This window comes from Ictidomys tridecemlineatus, chromosome 4 (genome assembly GCF_052094955.1).
Source record: "Ictidomys tridecemlineatus isolate mIctTri1 chromosome 4, mIctTri1.hap1, whole genome shotgun sequence".
Classification (NCBI taxonomy): Eukaryota; Metazoa; Chordata; class Mammalia; order Rodentia; family Sciuridae; genus Ictidomys; species Ictidomys tridecemlineatus.
In genome coordinates, this window is record NC_135480.1 from 205,587,267 (window position 1) to 205,607,008 (window position 19,742).

At 51.5% G+C, this 19,742-nt stretch overlaps 1 protein-coding gene across 15 annotated transcripts in view; it reads left to right on the forward strand.

Annotated features, from left to right (window-relative positions):
* Positions 1 to 1,838: 1,838 nt before the first annotated feature.
* Positions 1,839 to 19,742, forward strand: part of Prrc2b (proline rich coiled-coil 2B) — a 78,956-nt gene continuing 61,052 nt past the window's right edge. For 8 of the 15 annotated variants that reach the window (XM_078048428.1, XM_078048442.1, XM_078048434.1 and 5 more), the window contains exon 1: positions 1,839 to 2,066. The gene's annotated coding sequence lies outside the window, so the exon portion shown is untranslated. Of the gene's footprint in view, positions 2,067 to 2,563; positions 2,673 to 19,742 lie in introns of those variants that run through there. The other 7 variants (XM_078048432.1, XM_078048435.1, XM_078048439.1 and 4 more) reach the window with 3 other exon arrangements.

The window sequence follows — 19,742 nt, forward strand, 5'->3', positions numbered from 1 at the left end:
ATATAGTGCAAATGCTGTGAAAATAGTCACCGTATTGTTTAGGGAATAATGACTAGGAAAAAGATAGTCACAAGCGTCAAACTCTTTGTTTCTGAATGTTTTCCGCCGATGGTTGGTTGAATTCAGGATGTAGGGCTCCTCTCCTCCAGAAGCTCTCCAGGCTGTATGGCTGCTTTGTTCCTGCCTTGTGTTCTGCACGGCTCCATCATCAGCCCAGATGCCCTCAGCCCCGCAGTCACATCTCCCCCTCTGACTCTCCGGCCTCCCTCTTAAAAGGACCTCTGTGATTCCATTGGGCCACACAAATAATCCCTGATAATCTCCCCATCTCAAGATCCTTAATCATCCCGGAAAGTCCTGTTTGCCATGTCAGGTGACACATTCACAGGTTTCAGATTAAGATTTGGACATCTTTGGGGGAGGCATTATTCTGCCTGCTACAAAGTCTGCCTTTCTTCTTTGTTACATGCAATAGTGGTACTCCCTACAGAGTCTGCCTTGTGGTATGCCATGAGGGCCAAATGGTCGACTCTATCCTGAGAGTTTAATATAGTAGTTGGCATACAATAAGTACTCAGTAAAGGTCACACCTGCTATTCAATCTCTTCCTATCATTTCTGTTGATGGTTGTAAGGATGGGGCAGATTTGATAGCCTTCCTGAAGATGGTTTTAAGAACAAGCCACAAGATGAAAAATGAAGATGAGGGCTACATCCTCTCTATTGTGGAGACAGAAGTCAACAGCAAATTTTATTAAAGAGAGGATAAAGTCAGGGTGTGGCAATGTGGGCCTGTGGTCCTAGCCACTGGGAGACTGAGGCAGGAGGGTCCCTTAAGTTCAGGAAGTTCAAGGCCAGCCTAGGACACACAATGTGACCCCATCTCTCTCTCTAACACACACACCATATGAAAGAAAGAAAAAGTACAACGCTGAAAATGACCATAGACAAAATGTAGCAAAGTATAAAGAAAGTTGCAACATTACCCAGAATCCCACCACCCGCATGCTGGGCCTGGTCTCTGGAGATGGGCAAAATAAAGCAGTTAAATTTCTTCCTGGGCCTACCTGGGCAAATTACCTAACTTCTCAGATCTTCTTTATCTTCTCACCTGTGAACTGGAACAATCACACGTGCCCTAGGCTGGGAGAATGAGACAAACCCGCTTCACGCAGGGCATGGCCTGAAGCTGATGCAAAGCGTCAGGAAAAATGCCTGAAGAGGGGAGTGAGGCGATTTGGATGCCAGCGCCCAGAGGCCTTTTGTCTTTGCTTTTTGGGATTGTCCCTCTAATTGCTAAGGTGTCTGAATACAAAACAAGAACCGTCCTTAGCACCCGAGGTAACCGAGGGGAGCGCTTCTCCAGGGCCTTTTGTTTCGCACTCACACAAACACACCACGTCGCGCTCCAGAGGGATGGTTTACGGTCTCCCATCGCAGACAAAGGGGAGAAAGTATCCACAGTGAGCTACAACCTTGCTGCGGACCTGAACAATGTATCGCTGGGGCTTCCTCTCCGCGCCCCCATCACACCCTGCACGTTCCGACACAATGCGGGCTCGCGCTCCGCCGGGAGGCGCCGCAGTTCCAGGGGGCGGGGACCCGGCGCTCCGGCTCCCCCAGGCCCGGGCGCGGCCCCGCCGCCAGCCCCCTTCCGGGCCGCGCCGCCGCCCCCGCCGTCCTTCGCGCGCTCGCCCACCCCCGCGCGGGCCGCCCCCGGCCCCCGGCCCGCCCCTCGCGGCGCCCGCGCGCCCCGCCCCCGCGCCCCGCCCGGACCCCCTCCCGGCCCGCGGGCGGCGCGGGCGGCGCGGCAGGGGGCGCTGCGCGGGCCGCGGCGGCGGCGGGGGGCGGGGAGGCGAGCGCGGGCGGAGGCGGCGGCGAGACACAGCCGAGCTCCAGCGAGCGAGCGCGGAGGGAGGGAGGAGGCCGCGCGCGCCGGAGGCGGAGGCAGCGAGCAGCAGCAGGACGAGCACGGCGCCGCCGCCGCGCAATCCGCCGCCATCCCGCCGCCCCGCGCCCGCCGCCCGCCGCCCTCGCCGCCCCGACGCGCCCGCGGAAGCAGACCAGGTGGGCCGGGCGGCGCGGCGGGGGCGCGGGGCGGCGGCGGCCGCTTTGTCTCCGCGGCCGCCGACCTTTGTCCGCGGGCGCGCGGGCCGGGCGGGCCGGGCGGGCTGCGGCGGGCGCGGGTCCGGCCTGCGCGGGCGGCGGCCTCGCCATTGTTGTGCGCCGCGGCCTGGGCGCGCGGCCGGGCCGGGCGGGGTCGGCGCGGGGCGGCGGCGGCCGGCGCGCCCCTCCCCCGCGGCCGGCGGCGGGCCCGCCTCCCGGGGCCGACCCCGGGGACCCCGGGGCGCGGGCCGCGGCCGGCGCAGGAGGCTCGGGCCGGGCTGGTGGTCTGGGGCGGCCGGGCCGCGCGGGGAGGGCCGGGCCGGGCTGCCCGCCGGCGTCGCGGGTGCGCGGACGGGGTTATTTCCCAAACACCCAGTGCCCTCTGCTAAAAATGTTTAATAATAAACAGGATGTCGCTACTCGGGGCCTGCCAGATGGCTGGGCTTTTTTTTTTTTTTTTTTTTCCCTCCTTTCCTTTTTTCCCTCTCCTCCCTCCTAAGTAAGAAGCACAGCCCTGTTGAAATTGTGGGCCTCCCAGGATCGGATTTGCCTACGTAAAATTGGAAGGTGGTGTTTTCTTTCCTTTTCTTCTTTTTTTTTAAATACCCGGGGAGGTCGGAGCCCACCTAGGTAAGAGGTGGTGTTTTTCAAGGCACTGGTGAGCTTGGAGGAAGTGGCAGGAGGGGGCTCCCGGGAGTGTGTCATTTGCTAAATGGCTGCCTGGGAGAAACCTTTAAAAACCTTTGGGATGCCGGATGGGTAAACTTTCCCTACGATTTTTCTTTTCTTTAAGGGTTAGCATGCATTTTTGGTTTGGATTTCTACATTATCATCCGACTGGGTTTTGGAATCATCTCTCTGGAGTCTTTGCATGTTTTTTTCCGAATCAATATCTGTGAACAGTGCTCCAGTTAGGTGGAACTGGAGGGCCCAGAATTTGGGATGCATCTCTAAACCCTGTGATCCATCTGGGGTTCTCTGAGTCTTCACTGGCATAAACAGGAACACAGCACTCCCCACCTCTTAGAATTGAGATGTTGGTGTAGGGTCTGGCATGCAGTTGGTGCTCAATGATTGTTCCTCCTATAGCTTTTTGCATAACAACTGTCCAGTCCTAGGAAAGAGGGGTGGCTACTTGTGGTGCCACCCATAGAACTGAGCTGTGCCCAAGCATCTACAGGTGCTGGCCTGAGGCTTGGACAGGGGAGAAGGAATTCAAGAGGCAAGACAATATTGATCACTAAGTGCTGGGCCCCAGGGGAACAAGGATGGGAAAGGAACATTTGGAGCTTTCAAGAGCTTAGTGGACCTACAGTGTGTGGGACTAGGTCCCTGTCCATGGACCTGGGGTGCCTTCCCTGGATGAGTCATGTCCTACAGCTGGGTTTCAGGAGAGTGGGACAGTGCTGAGATCCTTAGGCCAACAGACAGGAGCCTAGGGATCCTTCCTTTGGAGGGTAACTGCTTTCCTTTGGAATTGGCAAATAATCACTTGGGGAGCCTCAGCTTGTTCAGGCAAGTGCGTCCCTGGGAGCCTGTGGAGCTGCTTCATGGTTCTCATTGGGTTACCTCCCACAGGTCTCCGAGGCTTGGCTCCTGTGTCTGTAAAATGGGAATAATTATGCCTGCCTTGGGCATCTTGTGGGGGCTCGTGGGAGCCTCATGCAAGATTTGTAGCAAAGTGTTTCCATCCATAGGAAGGTGATGAAAATGTAAGTTGTTTTTCTTGGTTACTTGTTTTTCTGGTTCTTTTCTTACAATTCCTGAGCCTTTTCTTGTGTTCTCTTGGTGTATGCAACTGTGACCTCCCTGCCTCCTATCCTATGGCCAACAATGTTTGATATCTGATGATCATCCAACTGCTTGGGAGCCCCAGAATGGCTGAGAAGAGCTAGGAAGCTCAGGCACGTCTGGATTCTGCTGTTTATTGCAGACCATGGAAGGCCACAAGTGCTCACTGGAGACTGAGGCCAGTCTCAGCCACAAGTGAGGATAGAGACCGAAGTTGTCTCTTTCTTTCTCTCTTTCTCTCTCTCTCTCTTTCTGTACTGGGGATTGAACTCGGGGCCACTCATCCACTGAGCCACATTCCCAGCCCTATTTTGTATTTTATTTAGAGACAGGGTCTCACTGAGTTGCTTAGTGCCTTGCTTTTGCCAAGGCTGGCTTTGAACTCGTGATCCTCCTGCCTTGGCTTCCTGAGCCCCTGGGATTCCAGACGTGCACTACTGCACCTGGTGAATCTGAACTTGTCTCTAGACCAAGCCTATTCACCTAGTGGCTTGTGTAGGTCGTGGTTGTGCCGTCTGCTGGGGAATTTGCCTATGTTCCTTTGGCATTTCCACAACCATCTTGGTGGTTTTTGTAAACTGCTGTGGGACAGATGTCTCAGCAGGGTCATGTTTTCCTTTCATTTTTCCTCTGCCTCCTGGTCCATCCTCTCTGCCCTACCCTGGTCTATTTGTTGCTGGTGGGTTAGGAAAGCGGGCAGGTGGCTGCCCCTCCCACCATGATTTCCAGTGCCTCTGAATTTGTTAACCACTGAGCTCCTTGATGCTGTTTGGTCCTGCTGGTGAGCCTGCCCTGGGCCTGTCCAGTCTCCACTGGGCCCAAGTGGGGAGGAAGAAAGCCTGGGTAGGAAGGGCCTGGGGGGCCTTGGGAGAGTGGAATTTCAGGAATGGCAGGTCAGGACGGTTCCTGCAGGGTCTGGCTGCCTTGGGCTTTGCTCAGGGAATTTCATTGTACCATTTGGTTGGCTTTTCTATCATCCTCCACCCTCTTTTGAATTTCAGTTCTCATTATTCCTGAAGGATTATTTTATTGTACTTTCAAGTTTTCTTTTTGCCTTGCATAAAGTACTGACTCATGTTGCTGATGGCTGTATGCTGGTTATGTCTCATTATTCTACCATTTAAGATTGATCATTTTTGTGTTGGTTTCTATTTCAAACCAGAATAGGTTAGGAGGACCGCCGCCTCTATTTCTAAATTCAATAATGAGGCTTCTCTGCTGTCAGAGGTGCACATCTTGTTCCAGGAGGGCAGGTGTTAATAGGGCCTCTCTCTACTAGATCTTAAAACAGTGCATTTCCCCTCCAAAAAATACTGTTGCCAGCAGACATCTGTTGGGCTTTGTGCTCTGAGTCTCTTGTTTTTGGTTTTTAAATACATTTTGTGTAGAAGTGCAGGGCCAGCTAGACCATCTTTTCAACTCATAGCTCGATTTCTTTTTAAGACCCTGGGGCTTGGGCAGCCTCAGAGGCCCTGGGTCTGTCTTTTGGATAAAGGTGGCTGCCTTTGGTGCAGAGGTGGGGGAGATGGAAGCGGGGAGCTCTCTGGTGAAGCAGAGTTGCTGGGGACCAGCTCCAGGTTTAAAAGGCACCCTTTAGATGGGGCCTCCTCCCTGGGTGATCACAGCCCTGGGCTTGCTGGTGATCCACTGTTTACATCGGTGGGTGGTGTGTGGGGAATCTCGGCAGTGGGAGGGAGGTTTGCCTCAGTGGCTTGGGCCAGCCGCCTTGGCTGAGCTTTGTTCTCAGCTGTACTTGTTGATTTTCTGAGAAACGCTTCGCCAGAGCCCAGCCTCCAGGACGCTGCAGCCACACTGCTGTCGGGAGCTTTCCATGCAGCAAGAGGTGCCTGCAGACTGAAGTCCATCTCTGGTTGCTGGCCACCTGTCCACTCTGACATTATTGCTTCCCTCCTTTCCTGCTTCTGCAGCCAGTTCTGAAGCTCCAGCCTGTCTCCTTTCCATACCACCAGCTTTTCTCCTCTGTGTGGCATAGGCAGTGTCAATAGCACTTTTAATTTCCTTGTCCTGCAACTAATACTCCTTGAGCACCTGTTACTTGACAGCCATTGTACAAGGCCCTTTAAGCATGTTTTCACCATTGGTAACAGTAATGTGTCCTCTGGGAAAAATAAAAAAGAAAGATGCTTTAAGAATATGAAAATCAAGTGAAAATCACTTGGAGCCTCACCATTTCCACAGATAGCTGCAGTCAAGGCTCTGGTGTTTGTTTCCTCTGATGCTGCGCCTGTATTTTCAGAACTGGAACAATTCTGTAATGCTGTGTACACAGTTGCTAGCTAGCTTTTTATTCTTAATGTTAGAGTGTATTTCCCTGTTATTAAGAGCATGATGGTTTTGTAACTGCACAGTTGCTGTCTTATGGATGTGCCAAGGTTGATTCAACCCTTTGTGGGTGGGTGTTCAGGTTGCTTTTTGGTTTCTCCCCTCACAGGAGCCTGACTTTGGTGAGCATCCCACCCATCCCCCATGCCCATGTTGTTCCACTTGCTGGTTGTCTTGCCGAGTGGATTGCTGCGGTCAGAGGGTCTGTGGGCTCTCTTCTGCATAGGGTCAGTTTTCTCCCTCAGGAGCCAGTGGGTCCTGGTGAAGTCTTTGAATGCGTGGCGCTCTGGGTCTTGCTCCATTTCCTGGTTTGAATCTGGACAAGTGTCTTATGCTCTCATGTTCTGGGGACGCAGGGTTGGGAGGTTCTGTAGGCTTTCCTCAGGAGCTCCTGGTCCAGTAGGTGGGGGGAAGCTCCTCCTTGAAGAGACTTTGGGGAACCCTCTGCCTAGCTGCCATCACTCTCTGTTTTTTTTTTTTTTCTTTTTTCCTTCCTTTTTTTTTTTTTGGTGGTACTGGGTATTGAACCCATGGACTCTCTACCACTAAGGTACATACAGCCCCAGCCCTTTTTATTGTTTATTTTGAGACAAGTCCTCACTAAATCGCTGAGGTGGGCCTCCAACTTGTAATCCTCCTACTTCAGCCTCCGAGTTGCTGGGATTACAGACATGCACCACTGCCTGGCTCTGCTTTTCTTTATAACACCTTTCATGACTTATAAATGCAGTTTTTAAGTTGTGGTCAAGTTTACATAACATAAACTTTACCGTTTGCAAGTGTGCAGTTCGTGGCACGAAGCATACTCACTGTTGCCACCACCAGCCATCTCCTGGTTTATTGTCATCCCACTGTTGCCACCAGCAGCCATCTCCTGGTTTATTGTCATCCCAGACTGGAAATCTGCGCCCATTAGGCACTAATCTTTGTCCCCCAGCCCTGGCAGCCACCACTCTGCTTCCTGTCCCTGTGGGTGGACTGCTACCGATCGATGCCCGTGTGAGTGGGCCACCTACTACTTGTCATTTGTGTCTGGCTTATTTCATTTAGCATGTTTGCAAGGCTCCTCTGTGTTGTAGCATGTTTCTTGATTTCCTTCATCTCTTTAGGCTGAATAATATTCCACCACACGTATAATGCCACACTTGTTTATCCATCCATATGTCTTTGGATGACGATTTGGAACAGTGGTGTTTTATTTATGGCCTGGTCCCCAACTCTGGGGAGTGAGTGCACCGGGGCCTGGGGTCCTGCTGCTTCCCACCTCACTTCCCACCTCACCCTGCCTGGGTCACTGGGCGCAGATGAGCCCTCCAGGACCAAGCCCCGCTCACCTGGGGAGGGCATTCTGGGATATCTAGCAGGCATGAGAGAAGCACCTTTTGAAAGTCGTGTGCCGAGACCTGGAAGATGAAAATGTGTACAGGAGTTGAAATCAGAAGCTCTGGGCCCCCGAAGAGAGCTTGTGGGTCGGCCACCTTTCCAGGTGCCCAGGCCTTTTGTGGATGTTATGCAAGGACTGGTGAGGCCTGGGCCAGAGAGCCCAGTGTGCTTCAGGCTCGTCCCTTTGTACAGAGTGATGAGATGGACTGCAGGACCCAGTGGAAAAGGGGTCATCTCCAGCCCCTTTCTCTGGTTCCTTTGTGTCTCCAGAGCTTTTTTTGGCAGGTGTTGTTTACATAGAGTCCCAGCTTAAAGAACAGCTCTGTTCCAGGCAGGAGGGAAAACACAGGCCTGTCTGGGAGGGGCCGCACTCGTGCCCGGCTGACCTGTCGGGCTGAAGGGCTCAGTGTTTGGAGACTGCTGGGGAGAACAGAACCTTGTCTCTATAGACTGTGAGTTTTTTTTTTCCTTGATTAAAAAAAACAAATTACAAAAATACATAGATTCTTTTACTTAAGAAGAAGAAAGTGGGCTGGGGCGCAGCTGAGTTTTAGAGCACTTGCCTACCATCCTCAGCACCACACACCGAGAGAGAGGGACACGCAAGTGTAGGCAGAGAAGGGAGAGCTCGTCCTTGGTCTCCCAGGCAGCAGCCACTGTTTACAGCTGTGTTTATCCCTCTAGACTTTGGTACACATGCAAATATGGGCTCCAGGAAGGTTTTGTAAAAGACAAAAATGGGGCTGTTACTATTCTTATATGGCAACTTGCATTTTCAAACATCAGCATGAACATTTTCTACATGAATGTAAACAGATCTACCATACCGCTAATGTTTTAAAAATAATGTTTATTAGGTTTAAAAAATGTACAAGTGTGTAAAGAAGAAAACAAAACTAGCTAGCTCATAATCCCATGACCCAAGAAACTTAAAAAAAAAAAGAGAGAGAGGAAAAAGTAGTAGTAGTCGTCATAGTAGTAGTTAGAAGTTTGAGGTATAAAGGTTCTTCCTCAGTCCCTCTAAAAGAAGAGACATTGAAAAGTTTGTTGTGATTCTTCCGGGTGCGGGGGGATGGAGACCCAAGACATAGTACAGTGGCACCCACCTGCTAGCTACTCAGGAGGCTGAGGCAGGAGGATGGCAAGTTCAAGGCCAGCCTAGGCAACTTGGCAAGACCCTGTCTCAAAATAAAAAGGGCTGGGGACGTGGCTCAGTGGTGGAGTGCCATGGGTTCAATCCCCAGAACCAACAAACATTACAAAGTCGTGATCAGGGTGTGCATGTTTGTGTTCTGGAAGCTGCTGCCCTTTCACTTGATGTGACACCCTGTCCTGTTCTGTGACAGCATATGTAGATGGATGACGTCATCTGTTCTAGCCACTGCAGTTGACTTTGGTAGATTAGATTCTACCTGCCTCCTGGTGGTGAGCATTTCGCCTACTTTAAATTTTGGGATGTTACAATTTTGTTAAAATTGTGTCAACTTTCTCTTCAAAAACATGCAGTTTGAGGGCTGGGGACTGTAACACAAGCACAGGTGAGGCACTGAGTTGAATCTTCAGCACCACACTTAAAAAAGTAAATAATAAATCGGTTATAAAAATATATTTTAAAAAACATATAGTTTGTATAAAGTGGCCGGTGAGTGTGCTTCTGCAGCGTGACCTCTGGCACTTCAATAGCATTTTGATAAGAAATCTGCTAACTTCCTCAAAAAACTTTGAATCCATTTATACACCGTAGTGAGGTGGGTGAGGTGAGCATATTTTTCTAAGTGAATAGCCTTTCTGGGTCCTCTTGGGTGTGTAAGGTTTACATTGTCATCCGTTTGGTCTGGTGCATCAGAAGTGGCTGCTCCAGTTGGGCACGGTGGTCCATGCCTGTAATCCCAGCAACTTGGGAAGCTGAGGCAGGGGGATCACAAGTTTGAGGCCAGCCTCAGCATATTAGTGAAGCCCTGGCAACTTAGTGAGACCCTGTCTCAAATAAAAAGAAATGGCAGCTCTGGTTGCTAGAGTCTGCAGCATGGCTGTGGATGACCGTAGAAGAGCTGCTCTGGGCATCCTGAGGACTAGGAGATAGGAGGGGAGATGCAGGTGGCCAGGTCCATGCTTGGTTTGGGGTATCAGTTAAAATGAGGGTCCTGGCACAGATGTTGTCTTGCATCCTTTATACACGAGGGCCTGGTGAGTAAGAGACAGAAATGGCCTTCTTTCAGAAGATGGGCTTCTTTGTCCATGGACGATCCCTGAGGCCCGGGTTCGGCGGTGTTTGGTGACAGTAGCTGTGCAGATTTGCTCAGTTCCCTGCTCAACCACTTGGCCTCTGAGCTCCGGCTTGCAGGGAGATTATACCTAGTGGATGAAGTGAACGGAACAGAACTCCCGGAAATAAATGCCTGGGTGGTATTCATCAGTGGAGGCTGGAGGTTTCAGGGCCTGACCAGGAGTGCCCGAGGACATCATTTGGAACCATACTGCTCTGGTGCTGGAACCAGGGGGGAGTCCACTGGGAGAAAGGAAGGCCATGCCTCTGTTTGCTCTCCCTCCTGATGGAGAGCAGCTTTCTTGCAGGCACAGGGTGCACAAGGAGGCACCCTACCTTGGAAGGCCACGTTGGGGTCAGCCGCCTTCGGGTTCAGGTTTTACCTGAGAGACCTGGGGTCAGCTATTGAATTTTTTGAATCTCTGTTCTCTTTGTTTGCAAAATGCAATGTAACACCTTCATAGAACTAGGGAGAGGGTCATGGCTCAGGTGTTTATAAGGTACCTGGCAGGAGGCAAGGTGCTCTCAGTAGACCGTGGCTATTAATGGTTCCTGGACTCAGTACTCAGGAGGGCTTGGGGACTTGGAGTAGGCAGGCTGATGCACCTGGGGCTCATTTGTTTATTGGGTGTTAGGGTTTCTAATTGTGTGCTAAGCTCTGTGCTGCATGCTGAAGGTTAGGCCCACATCTAGTGGCCAGGCCCCTACCTGTAGGAGCTCAGGCACCTTAACCAAGGGCCGCCCTGTGGAGCGGGTGCATGGGAACTCTCACTGCCACCCACCTGAGGAGCACCACGACAGGCACCTTTACCGGCCAACGAGGGCATTTGATTATTGGTTTTTGCCTCCTGCAGAGTCTTCTGTTTTGGGAATTTCCTGGAAGGAATGAAGGCATGTATATTAAGGCAGTTCACGGGCCCTTGCTGCAAGGAGGCTCTGCAGCTGACCTCTGCACAGCCTCGATGTGAGTCTTGGGCGGACAGGAGTGTTCCTTCCCGCCACTCTGCCTGCCTGCAGTGGGGCTTGAACAAATAAGCTCTCACTCCCTAGAGACTCCTTATCTGCTGCCCAGGGGGATGGAACCTGTCTCATGGCATGACTGGGGGACTGACACACCACCCAGGATGCATTTAGCACAGTGTGGGGAACCTGGCCAATCAGGAAGGGTAGACGGTGGATTCTGTGTTGCTTGGTTTATTGAAACCTCAAAAATAATGCAACAGTAACATTACAAGCTTGTTACACACACACACACACACAAATCCAAATACTCCACAAGGTACAAGATAGAAAATGAAAGTAATTTCTTTCTTCCTGCTATTCCTGTTTAATATCAAGAGATGACTGCTCTCTGGACAACCTGTGGATTCCAGACCTGCAGGGACGGTGGGGGTGTGTGTGAATCCTCAGGCAGGTGTGTGTCTCTCAAAGCTCTGGGTGAATTTCTTCCAATTCTCCTGCATTATCACTTAGCCCTTTGTTTAGCCCTTTCCATGAAGGGGATTAAGGGCCATTGTCCCTCTCTGCAGAACCCAGATGAGTGATAGCATTGTGTCTAGAAATGCAGCCATGGCACAGGGTAGAGTTAACTAACTAGTACTGCCCTCCAGGGGTCTTGAGGCTCACCAATGGGTGTTGACATGAGAGGTTGGGGTTTGACCAGGTGGGCAGTGTGCCCTGTGAAGTGGACTTGTTGGGGTAAGGGGGCACAGTATGTTGAGTTTTTAGGAAGGTAGGGAGGCAGTGGGGTAGGTGGGGGTGAGGTGAGGTAAAGTCGTGGGGGATGGGTGTGAAGGGCGTGTGGCTGAGGCTAGTGTGCTGGTGGGCAGACTGGGCTCCCCTCTGCCTTGCTGCGCTCAGCCTGGCGCGCACCTGTGAGTCTGGGGAGGGCTTGGCACTTGTTTCTGGGTTTGCCCTCTGACCTGGTCTTGTCTGATAGGTGGCCCAGGGACTGTCATTGTCCTGGGTTGTCTCTAGGGTCTGGGGCTTGGAGAGGAAACAGGTGCGGGTTCCTGAGTGGATTCCTTTGGGTTTTGCTGGAGACTCCCAGCCCAGCCCTTTGGCCCCTTCTCTGATTTATTTGCTTTCTTGAAGATAACAGGGATTTACAGGGGCCTGTTGTTGATGAACCTTCTCTATGTTCTCCCACCCCCAGGCCTATGGCTCTGAGCTGGGTGTGGTTGAGGGACAGGGTGCAGTGTGACCTCCGAGTCCCTTCTACTCTGGGCCTCCCTGGCTGAGGTCGCTAGTGGCAACGGCAGCCACCTCAGGGACTGGGAGGCTGCTGTGTGTGGCCCTGAGGGCTCTTCAGCTGGCCCCAGCGGGGTGGCTTTTTGCAGCCTCCCTGGGGCTTCTGATGACAGCCACCCCGTCTGCATCGGCCTGGTCCAGCAGAGCTGTGGGGTGGAGGAGATGGGGTTTTGCGTGGGCTGTGTCTGGGTCCTGGGCATCCGCTGCTGAAGGGCATCTGGCCCTAGGAATTTCCCCAGTGCAAGGTCTGGGGCTCTTGGGTCTCTCTGGGCCGGTCGCAGCTCTCAGCTCCTCACCTTCCTGCCTTTCAGTTTCATGGACACAAACTAAAACTGTGGTTCATAGAAAAGCTGGCGGGTGCAGATTTGCTGGCCCGAGCGGGAAGTCGTGCGTTCCAAGTGTCAGTGTAGTGTAGTTGCCACAGTGTGCAGCTGGGAACAATCCCCGTGTCTGTGCAGGGTGGTGGGTGTGTGGTGGGACGCTGCATCGGCATTCTAAAGAATGAGTTGCTCATTCTTCGTGCCTTACTTAGAAGGCTGTCTAAGGATACTAAGAAGGACCAGGTGGCTGTGTTTGAAGAGTAAAAATTGGAGCCAGGACTGGTGGTGTTGCTCAGGTGTGAACCGCTTGCTCAGCCAGCTGGTGGGAGGCTGTGGGTTTGATCCCCAGTGCTGGGGAAAAAAAAAAAAAATTGAAGCCACCACTCTGCTGATAGGCTTGAGGCCCAGGGATGTTAACAGTGGTTTCTTTTTGAGTTGGGCTGATTTATTTAGTATCATTTGAATTTGCTTTAGCGAGTGTGTATCAGTAACATGCGTTAGTTATGAAGATGACTCATTACAAGGTCACTCGTGTTCATTTAAGGAGAGAGGTGCATGTGGCATTGGGCAAGGCCTGCTGGGCCCAGGTGCCTGTTGGCTCCTGTGGGCACAGGCCTGGGCTGCAGGGAGGCAGGAGTGGGGCACAGCGCTTGCTTCCAGGCTTCTCGTTCCCCTTGGCCCTGTCTGTCCAGAGCGTCCGGCTCCTGGTACAGGGACCCTGATGGGTCTGTGAAGCCAGCCAGGTCAGTCATCTGCTCTGTTTACGTGTCAGGGCCCTCGAAGCTGCTTGTTGATCTGGTTAGAAGGAACAATCCGATACGAATGCCGTCTCCAGCGTCTGTTCTAAATCAGATTTTACAATAAAGAATATAGATCTTGGTGGTGTTTGCACAGTGCTTCTCGCTTGCTAATTCACCATTATTTGGAGGTGGAAAGGGAAGGAGAAGCTGCAGTAGAGCTGTGGGTTTGATGTCTTTCTTGCCAGATCCTTGTTAAATTTTGTTTAGGAGCGGGGAGCCTTTGTGTAGCACACCACCCGGCTGTTCCTCCCTAAGCTGTATATTGAAAATTGAAATTGAACTCACTGCCCCCTACCCCCTTGCTAAAATTGACGGCATATTAAATAGTGGGAGTTGGGTAGCTCAGTGGCTCTGGAGACTGCAGAGGGATTCTAGCCAAAGTCAACTGAGGGCTTCCTTCATCCCAGGGCTGCTTGAGGGCTGGGAGCAGGGCTCAAGACAGGCCCTGTGGGTGAGGAGCCCCGGGCCGGTGCAGCCTCTGGGGTGGGAGGCTCTGTGGAAGATGACAGTGTAGCTTGGGCCCCAGCAGACCAGGTGGGACCTCTCCCGCAGGGCCTGGGGATGCCGTGGGCAGTTGAGACCATTCCCAGGGGCCTGCTGCATAGACTTCCATGAGTGTCTTGCTCCCCACAGATGCCTAGCACTTTCTGAGTAGATCTGATGTTGGAGTGTGAAGTGACCTGGGTTCAAGTTCAAGTTTGTAAACTCCAACTCTGGGCCAGTTGTGACTCTGGGCCAGTCCCTTAACCTTCCTGAGCCTTGGTGTCTTGTGTGTAAACTGGGAGTGCTAAAGCATTCCTCTCAGCGCTTTATCTGTTTTAAGTCTCGAGTCAGAGAACTCCTATTTTATAAATTCAGTTTATTCAAGTGTAGTCATTTAAATTCATCCGGTGGTTTTGTTTTGTTTCACTGCCTCTGCTTTCTTTCACATCTGATTTTGTCTTTTTTACTGACTTCTTAAGGTTGTATGCTTGATATAATTTCATCCTTTTTTTTAACTCTTTTTTTTTTTGGTTATTGATAGATCTTTATTTTATTTATTTATATGCAGTGCCAAGAATCAAACTCAGTGCCACACACATGCCAGGCAAGTGCTCTACTGCTGAGCCACAGCCTCAGCCCCGATTTCATTCTTGTCTGTGAAAAAGTTTAAAGTTTTTATGTTGTCTTTCTTTCTTTCATTCTGGTACTGGAGTTTGAACCCAGCGGGGGTTAACCACTGAACCACATCCCTAGCCCCTTCTTATTTTCTATTTCAAGAGTTGCTGAGGCTGCCTGAAACTTGCCATCCTCCTGCCTCAGCCTCCTGAGTGGCTGGGATCACAGTTGTGCTATGGTTGAATATGTCTACAGAGCTACCTTGGTCAGATGATATCTGTGTTGGGCAAGCTTGATGTACCAAGCTGTAGAGATTTTCTTTTTTCTTGGTGTTCACGTTAGTTATATTTCCATTTTGGATTATCTCTCTGACCCTTATAAACCACTCTCCATGTTCTGCTTCTTACTCTTAACGTCTGGTTTCTTTATTCAACATTATATTTGTGAATTCATTCATTTAACTCCCCACTTCAGCCCCCCATGCTGGGGATGGAACCACACTGAGCCACATCCTCAGCCCCTTCCTCCATGTAGGTCTGTGTGTTTATTTGTTTTTATTGTGGAATAGTATTCCATTATGTAAATACAGTGTTTGTCCATTATAGTGGTGATAGACTTTTAGCTTATTTCCATTTAGCTTTCCCAAATGTGGGGGTGTGGCTCAGTGGCAGAGTGTTTGCCTAGCATGTGTGAGGCCCTGGGTTTCATTCTCAGCATTGGAAAAAAAAAGTTGCTAAACCAAATAATGCTGCTGTTGGCACTCTCTGCCCGTCCTGGATGCCTGCGTGTGTGGGTTCTGCTGGGTGCCTACCTAGGGGTGGAGTTGCTGGTTACCAGTGGGCGTACACAGCATTTGTAGAAGGCTACCTGTCCCCAGTGATTGCCTGACTGGCATGCCCACCTGCGGAGTGTGAGAGTTGTGCTCCACATACTCACCAACATTTGGCATTGTAAAGATGTCACTTGTCCCCATATTGATCTCGGATTCGTGTAATTCCAGTCAAAATCCCAGCAGGCTTTCCTTTTCTTTTTGTTGTTTTGTTTGGAAATTGACAAACTGATTCTGAAATTTATATGAAAATGCAAAGGGCCTAAAATAATCAGCATTCCTAAAGCAGATCAGAGCTGAAGGAGGCTCCTGTCTAGAGCTACAGTGATCAGGCAGTGCAATACCAGCGGAGGACAGACGTAGACGGACAGGCCGATGGAGAGGGGCTGTCTTTTATGCAGATGGCACGTAAAGGAGTACTTGATTAGTGATTAATCACATTCAGAAAATGTGAATTGGGCATATTGAATTCTGTTGTGGCTAGGTTGTGAGGTGTTGCCCGAGAGCTCCAACTAGTGGATCGCGAGAGCCGTGACCTCATCGGGGTGATTGTGGCAGGCTTGGCGGAGGAGGTGGGTCGCTGGGGGCTGCCCGTAAGGGTGCACGTTCCCTGTGGCTCCCACCCCGTCTTCCCAGCCACCGTGAGCTGAGCAGCACGTAGTGTCTGCCATGAAGCCCGGCCTCTCCCTGAGCATGCAGCAGTGGGGCTGGCAGCCATAGGCTCAGCCTCTGAAACCACGAGCCTGGAATCACTCTTTCCTCCTGTAAGTCATTTTTGTCAGGTATTTTGGTCTTAACAATGAAAAGATGATTAACAGATTCTCTATATGGGAAAAAAGAAATCTACTGCAAATCATATCCAAAAATCAGTTTTAGACAGATTATACATCTAAATATGAAAGATAAAGAGCTTCTAGAAGAAAACATAGTATATCTTTGTGATTGTAGAGAAAGCAAAAATTGTTAAATAGGACACAGAAAATGCTAACAAATAGAAAAAAAATGGATGAATTTATACACTTGTACCTTTTATTTCTTAAAGTGTGCCAATAAAATGCACCAAATACTGCTTTCTAATTGCCTGGGTACCGTGGTTAATCTGCCTGATGTATTTCCCTGCTCAGCTTTCTATTACTATAACAAATGCCTGAGATAAGTTATAAAGAGAAAAGGTCTCTTTTGGCTCACAGTTTAGAAGTTTCAGTCTGTGCTGGGTTGGCCCTGTTGCTTTTAGTCCGTCAGGGTGGGAGTGTACGATGGAGTGACCCACTCACCTCACCACCAGCTGAGGAAGAGATGCCCACGGTTCCTTTTGGGGCACACCTGAAGATTTAAAGTCTTCCTACAGGCTCCACTCTCAAAGGTCCACCACCTCCTAATAGTGCATGCTGGGGTCCGGCGAGCCTGGGGACACCTGGGCCTTTGTGGAACATTCCTGATCCAAGTGACAGCTCCCTGTGCTGCTCTTCTTGGGACTGGCGTTCTCTTGCCTGTAGCACAGCTGCTGTCATGGGCCTCTGTTGGTGGCTATTCTGGGACTTGTCTTTCTCCCTCCATGTTGGATCCTTAGTTCCTGGATCCTGGGTGTCGGTTGGACATTCTGGGCATCCATCAGCAGGAACGACTGGAAACACTCAGGGTTTTCTTGGTTTGAGTAAGTGGAAGTCCAGAGAGGGCAGTCTGGGACTGCCCGGTCAGACAGTTCTGTCGTGAGGGACTCATATCTTACTTATCTGGAATGGCCAGGTTCTGTTGTGACCTAGGGACTAGCAAGGGGGGACAGGCTTCTCATAGGCCAGGCTCCACTGCTCCGTAGTGGGTGTGGGTCAGCCTTCTCAGGCACTTGGGCTGCTGGGGACAGGCAAGGCGGCAGGGAGAGCTGCTGCTGGTGGGTAGGCAGGAATGGCCTCAGTGACGTGACACTGCTTTCCACTTTTGCTCTCTCTTTGGTGCTAGGGGCTGAACCCAAGTGTACTCTACCACGGAGCCACATCCCAGTCCTTTGTATATTTTGAGACAATCTTAAGTTGACCAGGCAGGCCTCGAACTTGTGATCTTCCTGCCCCAGCCTCAGGCGCTGGAATCACTGTGCCTAGCTGCTGTCGTTTTATTAGAGCACAGATCTGGACAAGTTTCTGAGAAGGTAGGTGCTCCAAGTCCTCGTGTGAGTCTGAAAAGCCTTCTGCCCACACTTGGCTGGGTTGGCTGAGTATGGGTGCTAGACTCGGTCTTTGTCCCTGGAGGTGATGATGTTGTGAAGTCAGTGCTGTTGGGATTGCTCAGTGCCACTCCTTCCATCCTGGGGCCTTCTTTGATGGGGAGGGGAAAGGATTATGCCTTCTAGAAGCTTTTGGGTTCTTTTCTTTGTGAGCCTTGCATTCTTTTTTTTTTTTTTTTTGTACTGGGGATTAAACTTAGAGGCACTCATCCACTGAGCCCCACCCCCAGCCCTATTTTGTATTTTTAGAGACAGGGTCTCACTGAGTTGCTTAGCACCTCGCTTTTGCTGAGGCTGGCTTTGAACTCGTGATCCTCCTGCCTCAGTTTCCCGAGTCACTGGGATTACAGGTGTGCACCACAGTGCCTGGCGGATTATTGGACTTTTAAATTCTAGAATAAATGAAAAATTGGAGGCCTTGTGCCCTGCACTCCCAGTTTCTCCTCTGTGTAATCATGTGACATGGGTATGTACGTCCTCACGGCGAGTGGACCAGCATCGTGCACCGTTACTAACTGAAGTCTTCGCTGTTTCAGACTCACTTAGTTGTCACTGGAGTCACCCTCCTGTTCTGGGAGCCCACACTTCATTTAGTCATCATGTCCCCTGACTTTGCTCTTGGTTCTGTCAACTGATTCCTCTTGTGCTTGAGGCAGTGTTGGGCAGGTCCTGTGTAGAAGGTCCTCCGATTAGGATCTGCCTGACTCTTGATGGTCAGTCCGAGGTTCATGGAGTTTCCATGGTCATAGTCGACTCTTCCTGGGCGTTCTCTTGTTTTGAGCATTTCTGCTGCAGGAGGGCAGTGTGTTCATTTCTGAGGATATTTATTGCCTGTTACATGTCTTTTGGGTTTGGTTCCCGGCTGTCTCTTTCCTCTCTGCTGGGCCCTGCCAGTGAGTTGGCGTCTGGTCGTGCGTGTGGTCTGGGGCACAGCAGCTGACTGGAGGCAGCAGGAGCTCTTCAGTGTCAGGTTGCCGGTAGTTTTCTTCCTCCGGCAGCTTTTCAGGAGCAGACTCCAGCCTTTGCAAGCTGCGGAGCCCCCACCAAGGCCGCCCCCCTGGCTCCTCCGGCTCTCTCTTGGCTTCCTTCTTGAGCCCTCTCCCCATCTCGGCCCCTGTGCCCTCGGGACTCCTCTTGTTCAAACCAGTGGTGGGGCACGAGGAGGGCTCAGTCCTCCCACCTGCTGCCTCTTCCTCCTCCCAGGCTGGAGGCCCTTCCGGCTTGGTAGCTACCCGAGTGTCCTCCGAGTCTGCTTGGTGGAGCACAGAGCTTTCTCTGCAGCATCTGCTGAAGCTGCCGCTGCTCACGGCAGCTCTTGTTCTGCCAAGATTGGCCTTCAGCTTTCATTTTAGGGGGTTCTGGAAGGATGGATGAGCTCTCCTGCCTTCAGCCTTTCTGCTGTTTGACCAGAGTCCCTGTTTCCTCTCTGGTGTCCCTTGAGTAGAATGTGATGGAGCGAAGGCCTTTCCAGGGATGTGCACGGTGTGTACACCTTTGGAGTGTTGGCATCCCATGTCAGGAAGCTGCTCTCTGGCCTCTTCCTCACCCTGGCCGTGGCTGCCTTGTGTGTGGTAGCATTTCCACTGCCTGCTAGCTTCAGAGCGCTGTGAGCCCCTGGCCTTCCTTCCACACCTCTGGGAGAGGAGAGTCTCAAGCTGCAGGAGTTGCTGGCAGCCTGCTTCCCTCTTCCTTGAGTCCCTTCCCTTGGGCCAGGTAGCACTGCATTAGGGTGGGCCTCAAGTGGTGACCTCCGCCTGTCGCCCTTTCCTGCCTGCCCCCCTTCATGGATGGCAGTGAGACACGGAGCAGTGGCGTCTGACCTCCTGACTTGGTGCAGAGTTACTCTGGCCTGCAGAAGGGGGCTGCCCTGTGCAGGGGGTGCTGGCCCTGGAGGCCAATCATCTTCTGGTCTGGTGGGAGTTGAGTGGGGCTGCCCTGATTTGAAGTGGGCCTCTGAGGACACAGCCTGGGGGGAGGCAGGCAGGATGCTTTCTCCTGTCTGAAGAAAGTAGCTTCCTGCCAGAGGCGTCTGGCCTGAGTCTCCTCTCCTCTGTGTTCTTTAGTGCCCAGATTACAGCTTGCTGCAGGTGACGTCATCCTATGGAGAGGCTTTGGGTGTAAACAAAGCCCTGCTGGGCCGCCCAGGGACAGCTGGCTGGCTGGGGGGGCGGCCTGTCTGCCATCTCCATAAGCCTTCTTTAAAATTATTTTCATGATTTTTTTAAACAATAGCAAATGTGCTTAGAATTTAAATGCGGTATTTTATGACCTTTAGTGCCAAGCTCTTCTGAAATAGGATCATAAAACAGTAGAATTGAGAGCCATGGAGGCGGGTGACT